Source organism: Phalacrocorax carbo, chromosome 7 (genome assembly GCF_963921805.1).
Source record: "Phalacrocorax carbo chromosome 7, bPhaCar2.1, whole genome shotgun sequence".
NCBI lineage: Eukaryota > Metazoa > Chordata > Aves > Suliformes > Phalacrocoracidae > Phalacrocorax > Phalacrocorax carbo.
The window spans coordinates 13,838,925-13,846,072 of record NC_087519.1 but is presented as its reverse complement, the minus strand read 5'-3'; positions in this window follow the sequence as shown (position 1 = coordinate 13,846,072).

The window sequence follows — 7,148 nt, the reverse complement described above, 5'->3', positions numbered from 1 at the left end:
CAAGTCCATTAGATATGTTCTGATGGCTAATAAATTGAGTGGTTCTTTGGGGTTTTTTTTTGGTGTTCCTTCCCCCCCCTCCCCCCCCATTATAGCATTTCTCCCATCTATCTTGCTGCATGATTTAGAAAAATTGTAGGATTGAAAATATTTAAAAAATTTTCTTCTCTTCCTCTTTTAGTTTTTTTAGTACAAAATTTTTTTTGGGAGGCAGCACACAAACAAAAAGAATGCATGACTCTGTAATCCTTGTCTCTGGAGTAAATGGGATTAGCCCTGTATGTGTCGTTCTTCGATTTCCACACTTATCCATGCATATAGTAGGTAAAACTATCCACATTTCTCCATTTCAATATCCTACTAAGTTACATATAAAAGATGCAATGCATCAAATTTATTTTCATAACCTAGCAGAATCATCATTAGTAAGGGAAGGACAATTATCTCTCTTCTATTAAACTTCTAAGTGCTTATTTAGAGTAATCAGGAGACCATATGCTTTATAGTCTTGCATAGCTAATGCATGTGTATTTCTGCGTTTTCTGTAACACCAAAGCTCAAAATTATACTGAAGGGTTAGAATATGTCTGTGGTCATATGGTGATTTCAGAAATGGCTGTTAAGAGGTTAAAATCTTAGTTTTTCTAGATATATGTTTTAAATTTTGAACAGAGATTAATATAGATATCTGTCTACTACAGGAACCTGTAAAAATGCACTACTGAATATTAATCCAAGAGTTTAAAAGGTTTCTTTTTTGTTTGCTTTATCCACTGGAAATGGGTTTGGAGCCAATATCAGATATAAGTGCCTCTTTCTCAAAGTGAGTTCAGAATCTGTACCCATTTTACATGCTAGTCTCAAATCTACTTCCTACTTTAAACCAAAACTAAAGAAAATTAGCTGGGCTTAAATAGAAAGGCTTAGGGTTTATTGGGTTTTATTTCTTCTCTCAGCAGGCCATTTAAATGTAATTCAGTGGGGAGGGAAAGGTTGGTAAACTACCATGAATTCCATTGGAAATGGACTTGATTTCTAAGGGCAGTGAAACACCTTTTAAGATCTTCAAAGTATCTATTTATTTCTTATCATGTTTTCCTGATGAATTCCATGGTTTCTTCATTCACAATGCATTATAATGACTCTGACTGTTTGGGGATGTTTACCTGTACATCAGTAACTCTCTGATTTTAGGAAATGTCTGCTGCTAAACGAGAGGCCAAGGAATGAGCTTGAGCACTAGACCTCTTGTTTGCCTGTGCTGTAGTAGTGCTAGTCTGTCCCTTGGCTGTAGTTTGGAGAGCTTCAACTAGCTCTCTCCAGGACAGAGGGATAGTGTGGTAGATAAATCTCCTCCAGAATCCAAGTATTGTTTTCTCCATTATGCCAACAGGCTTTAAGTCTTTCACATGATCTCATATTTATCTCAAAGCATGCATTAAAACCTTTAGTTTTGTGTAGTTTGCATAAAAACATACTGCTTTGGAAGCCTCTAGTCCAGCACTTATGTTATTTCAGACATTCATAAGTGGAAAAAAGACATCAAGGACTAAATACCATATAGTATGTGGCCTAACTCTCTGCTCTGGAAAGTTTCTCCCTTAATAAATCAGTTAAACTGGTGTAGCTGTATTTTGTCATGTTACTGCAAAATGGATGAATAAGTAAATGAAAGGTTTCAGAATGCTACAGAAAATTTATTAATGTAATGAAATAGCACTATGAAACTGCAAATAGGATGTAAATATGAAATAATAAAATATATATTGCAACAGAATATCACTGCAAAAAAAAAGTGTTTGGACTTGGTGCACAAAACCAGATTGTGGCACAAAGTACAGCCTTAATATTTCAAAAGTAAAATATTATGATAAGTAATAATGGCAATGCTCTGCAGATTAAGTAAAGCATAAAATATAAGACAGGCTGAAGGAAGACTGTTACTCTAGGATTTATGTTGTATGTAGACACTGCTGTTTATTGCTAACCAATTAGAAGAACGTGATGTCTTTCCTATTAATTTTAAAATATATTTTTCCTTGCTCTCAGGAGCAATTGTAACACTTAAACTTCTAAATCCCACTGACTTTACATGACATTTCATTAGACTTGTTCAAAATACTGAAATGAACCCCTGTAAACCACACATTGTAAATTCTAAAAAGGCTTCGTGAATAAATGTCACACTTCAGTTTATTTTTTAACTTTTCAATCTGTGGACTAATATATAAATAGTCATTGGACTTGCAAAGGCTCCACTGCAGTAATATTCATTAAGGGTTTTTACTTTGATCCAAGCCCAGTCTGTGGTATTTTGTTTGAAAGACTATGGTGTCACAGAAACACCATGCTAATTAATCAGCCTCTTCAGAAGCCAAATACTGAAGCAGCATTTTGGATTGGTTTAATCTCCTATTGCTGAATTCATGCTCTGTTCCTACTTTCTATTCTATGGAGAAGTCCTTGAATTTTTGGAGGAGAATTGGGAATTTAATAATTTACTTAAAAAAAAGATAACTTGGGAACAGATTTCTGTTAGCAGACTTCAAACATAAAGTTCAATAAATGGTTTGAAATTTAAGTAGGTTCAATGTGATGCATTGAGCTGCTCACAAATCGATGATCCGTAGCTTGACAACCTTAAAGAATGTGGGAAACCTGGGCTTTCAATAGTTTGTAACGTTTGGAGACTATTCCTCGGATTCTCTTGTTAGTGGTAGTAGCTAAACTGCAGAGCCTTGTCTGCCTTAAACTCAAGGTCTTCCACGGGGCTTTTGAGGATGAACACAGTTTCCAAAGAGCACAGAGCGAGCCCAGGAGAGAACACACTCCCTAGGGAGTATATCTTCTTTGTGTAGTCTGGGTAAACTTCCTTGTCCTGTGAATCACAAGCCACACTATCTCATGCCAATGTTTTGTACCAGCACGCTGTATGAAAACCTTTTAACCCTATGAGATGTAGTTCTCCAAAACAAGTTATCCTTTGTTGGGTCATGATACAGTTCCCATGGCACTTTTCAGAAATTACTGAGTATAAATGACTCAAATTTAAGATAATTTCTACAGGCTTTTGTATTTGCTAGGTGTCATTCTATTATGGTAAAGAGCTCTACTGTGTAGCTGGAACTGAAAATGGGGAGCTGTCATTCCTTGATATAATTTTAAGTAGCTGTTTAAAAAAACCCAACCAACCAAAAAACCCTTGAGGTTCCTACACTTGTTTTAAGCAGGATACTGGCCAGCAACGAAGAAAAACACATGGTATAGAGTCAATAATTTACTGGTAACCTAGTTAATAATAATTAGCAAGCAATAATAAATCATAGCCAGTACTTTTTAGCAAGCTGTATATATCCCTCTTGAAGCGTTCTCCTTGCATCTTAGTTATGGGAGGGGTCCCAGGGTTGATGGCTAGTCTTCCCTAGGTAGAATGTCACAACAGGATATCAATGTCCCCAGTTCTGACAAGGTGGTGTTATTCTTGATGGTGTTGTCATCTTCTTCACCAGCAGGTTCCCTGGAGCCACATGTACATGTTTGTAGTAACAGTTGGCTTAACTTCTCATTTTTCTTTAGTCTGCAACTTTCTGCTATCCCTGCATTTTACTGTACATTCTAGCCAAAGTATTGTAATTTATTTTATATTCCCTGCTCTACTAACCTTTCATCAAATTGTTAGATCATACCTTTACATAGTGTTAGAGAAATACTTACTGTATACATAACCTGATTTACTCACACCTTACATACATCCTCATATATGCAGACTCTGGCCATATATCCTGACATCTAAGTGAAGGCATTTTAACTGGATTACGGTCCAGTGTCATGGGGTTTTGACCAAAGATTGTCATGTGAATGAAGGGGCCCTCAGCTGATTAGTTCCTGAGGTACACAGTAAATTGTTTCTTACTGTAACCTCTCTCCGGGGTATGGGTTTAGCAAGTCAGCTCTGTTTTGAAGACTTAATTGATACTCATAACATGCTTTGAGATCCTTAGGTGAAGTAATATCATGGATTGATAACACTTCTGTAGTAAGATTTTTTTTTTTCATTATTTTTTATGTAAGAAGGAAGACAAGACCAATAAATAATTTCATTTGTATTTATACATCTGAGCTGTTGAAATTTAATTTGAAAACATTTCACTTGATGTCAAACAAAAAAAGATCCATTTGCAGCTGCTTTAGTATTCATTCAGGAGCTGGATCTAATCCTTCTGCAAAATTTAATTATGTGCTTTCTGAAATGGAAGTAAGCGGCAATTTTCTTAATGCAGTTATCACCATACTTTAATATTATGATAATACTGATTTATACTCTTCTCATGTCTCTTTTGAACTATTGTTTAACAATGAAAAATACCTTCTAACATTTGCTGGAATGAAAAAAGGTGAATATAAATACATATATGCATATAGGTGTTAAAAGAGGCAGTTTCTCAATATATCTATTTTGATCTATAATTACTTGCCAAGAATCTTTCAAAGACTGCTAAATGGAGAATGAAATTCAACTCTATCTACATATCATTACAAGGTAAGGATAAGTTTATAAAGCATTGAGTGAGATGCTAATTAGCTCTTCTTAAACTAAAGAGGAATTAAATTATTGAAATCCGATGGGAGGTATTTTCAACTCTAATCAGGCAGTTTAATGGAGTTGTGCACACTGTGCCAAACATATCCTTTTTTTACAGCTGAGTTGACTGGTCTTGATTTTGACCAGAATTTATTTAAAGAATAAGCAATTATGATGACCTGCTCAATTTTTGGACTGATAAGTTTGTAACAACTGTAGAAGTGTGGTGAGGCTGCATGAAGTAATGGCACCTGCATTACTCATTTAAGAATCAATACACAAAAATCAACTTTCCTTCAAAGACTGTAATGTTTCATTAGAGATTACTGTTCTACTGTGGTCTATGGAAGAATGCCATAGAAGCACTAAATTAAATTACCCAAGCAACAGGGTAAAATATCATATAAAAACATCATATTAAGGGAAAGTGAGTTAGTATCAATGCATCAGATTAATTAAATTAAGCTGAATTATACTTAAAATAGTAGCAGAGCCTTATGATTTCTCAAAAATAATTTTGAAACCTACTAAGCAGGGTTCTATCAATCTTGATGCCAAATGATACATGCAAATTCCACACAAGTAGACTGGGAGAACACTTTTAGTAAAAGGTGATATATGAAAATAATGTTCTAATGCCAGTACTATTTGTTATAACACCAATAAATTCTGTTCACACTATTGGTGGTTAGTTTTCTCTCCACCTCTCCACTTTCAGTGGCTCTAGAATGACTCCACTTCTTCCTAAAGCAGTGTTTAATAACCGAGTAAGACTGTAGGAGTCTATTGGCCTTTAGCTTTTGTGTATCAGCAGGAACTTCAATAATACATAAGCTGTTCTTTTTGCATGAATAAATTTTGTGTGTGTGCCATCTACTGGACCCTGCTCAGAATGCAATGTTAACCCATAGATATTTTCAAGTATATTTGTACCTAAATAAAGGTATCTGCAACTAAAGATATGATAGCAAAAATAGGAACAGTATAACATCATCTCACTTTATGAAAGCAATAGGGGGTTTTGAGTGACTGTAGTTCGCAGTATATAATTCTAAAAAAGACAATTCTGGATTTATATTTTTTCAATGCATTCATGCATTAGAATGGAAGTATTGCCACAGTGTAGGTCTGTGGAACTGAGCACTTTTCTATATTGTAAAATTAAAGGTCCATGTTTGAAAACATTGGACTTATAACAGTATGCAAAACCAGCACTTTTAAATAGATATCATAAAGTTTAAGGCTTACAATAATAGTAGATAGGTAATGTTGTTTTGAGCCCTAACAGTCTTAATCTCTCAAGTTCTGGGTAACTGCCACTTTAAAATGAGTATCCCAGCAGCAAATTTCAGTTCGGGGTTAGAGGAGGATTCATATCACCATAGATCACAGAGCAGATTTGGCACAACATATTCACTGTTTTCCTCTTCCAACACTAATACATTCCATTCTGCTGTAAACTTTCAATTGGGATTTTTTGAATTTAATGGGATATTAACTGAGGCTGTAACACTGGATTGTACTGGAGAATGCAGAAAGTGAACAATCTGATGAAATGTCAATTTTTTATTAATGTTTAAAAATTACTAATAGAGCTTGTAAAATTTAAGGATAAATGTTTTAATTGGGAATGTCTTGTGATCAGGTTACTTTCTGAAAAATCTATCCATTTGTAAAATTTGTTAAATTTATTGGTTTTTTTCTTAGTGTGTCATTTACTACCTTCCCGTTTTCTGTTGCTTAGCTAAATACAAGAATTATCACTCATGTCACTTTCAAGTGAAAGCTTTCAAAATTAGTTATACAGATACAAACTGAATTTGTCATGCCATCATGATATGAGTAGAAGAGATCAAATTTCATTTGAAGTATGTAGTCAGTTTATTTCTTTGCTTTAATTCATTTTTTATTACTTTAGACACTTTTCTCACAGACAGCTGAGCTCTTCGTATCATCAGGCTAAGCTTTTTTGTTAAATCCACAAATCCCTATTATCACCTATAATCACTGAAACTACCTCTTCTCCCTTCTTTTAAAGCTTCAATAAAGTCATTCCTAGGCAAGCAGTCTTGTATGAACTTAAATTACTTAATCTAGTTCTGCTTTCTTACTATTATTTAAAATACCTTTTCAATACTATGCCCTCTGAAATCAGTGGGAAATTTGAGTTTAGAACATCCCCAATTTCATCATTGTATCTAATACTTTAATAATCAGTTTATGCATGCATACACACTCATACATTTACATACTTTTTTTGTGATTCTTAGTTTGGGAAAACACAATGAAGCATGATTGAAAACTTAGTTTTGTGCATACAACTTTTATTTGACGATTATTTTATTTTCTAGTAACATCCACATTTATCTGCTGTGAGCAGCCCATAATCAGTGATGTGTAGAACATAATCTTCAATTTTAGTCTATGTTGATGTATTGAACATTAGTAGAATAGTCACTTGACGATAGACTTGATGTTGTTTTAAAAGTCACTTAAATTTTTACAGTACCTGGTAATAAAACAACATTTAAAAGCAGAGCTCTGTTTTGTACAATGGCATATATAC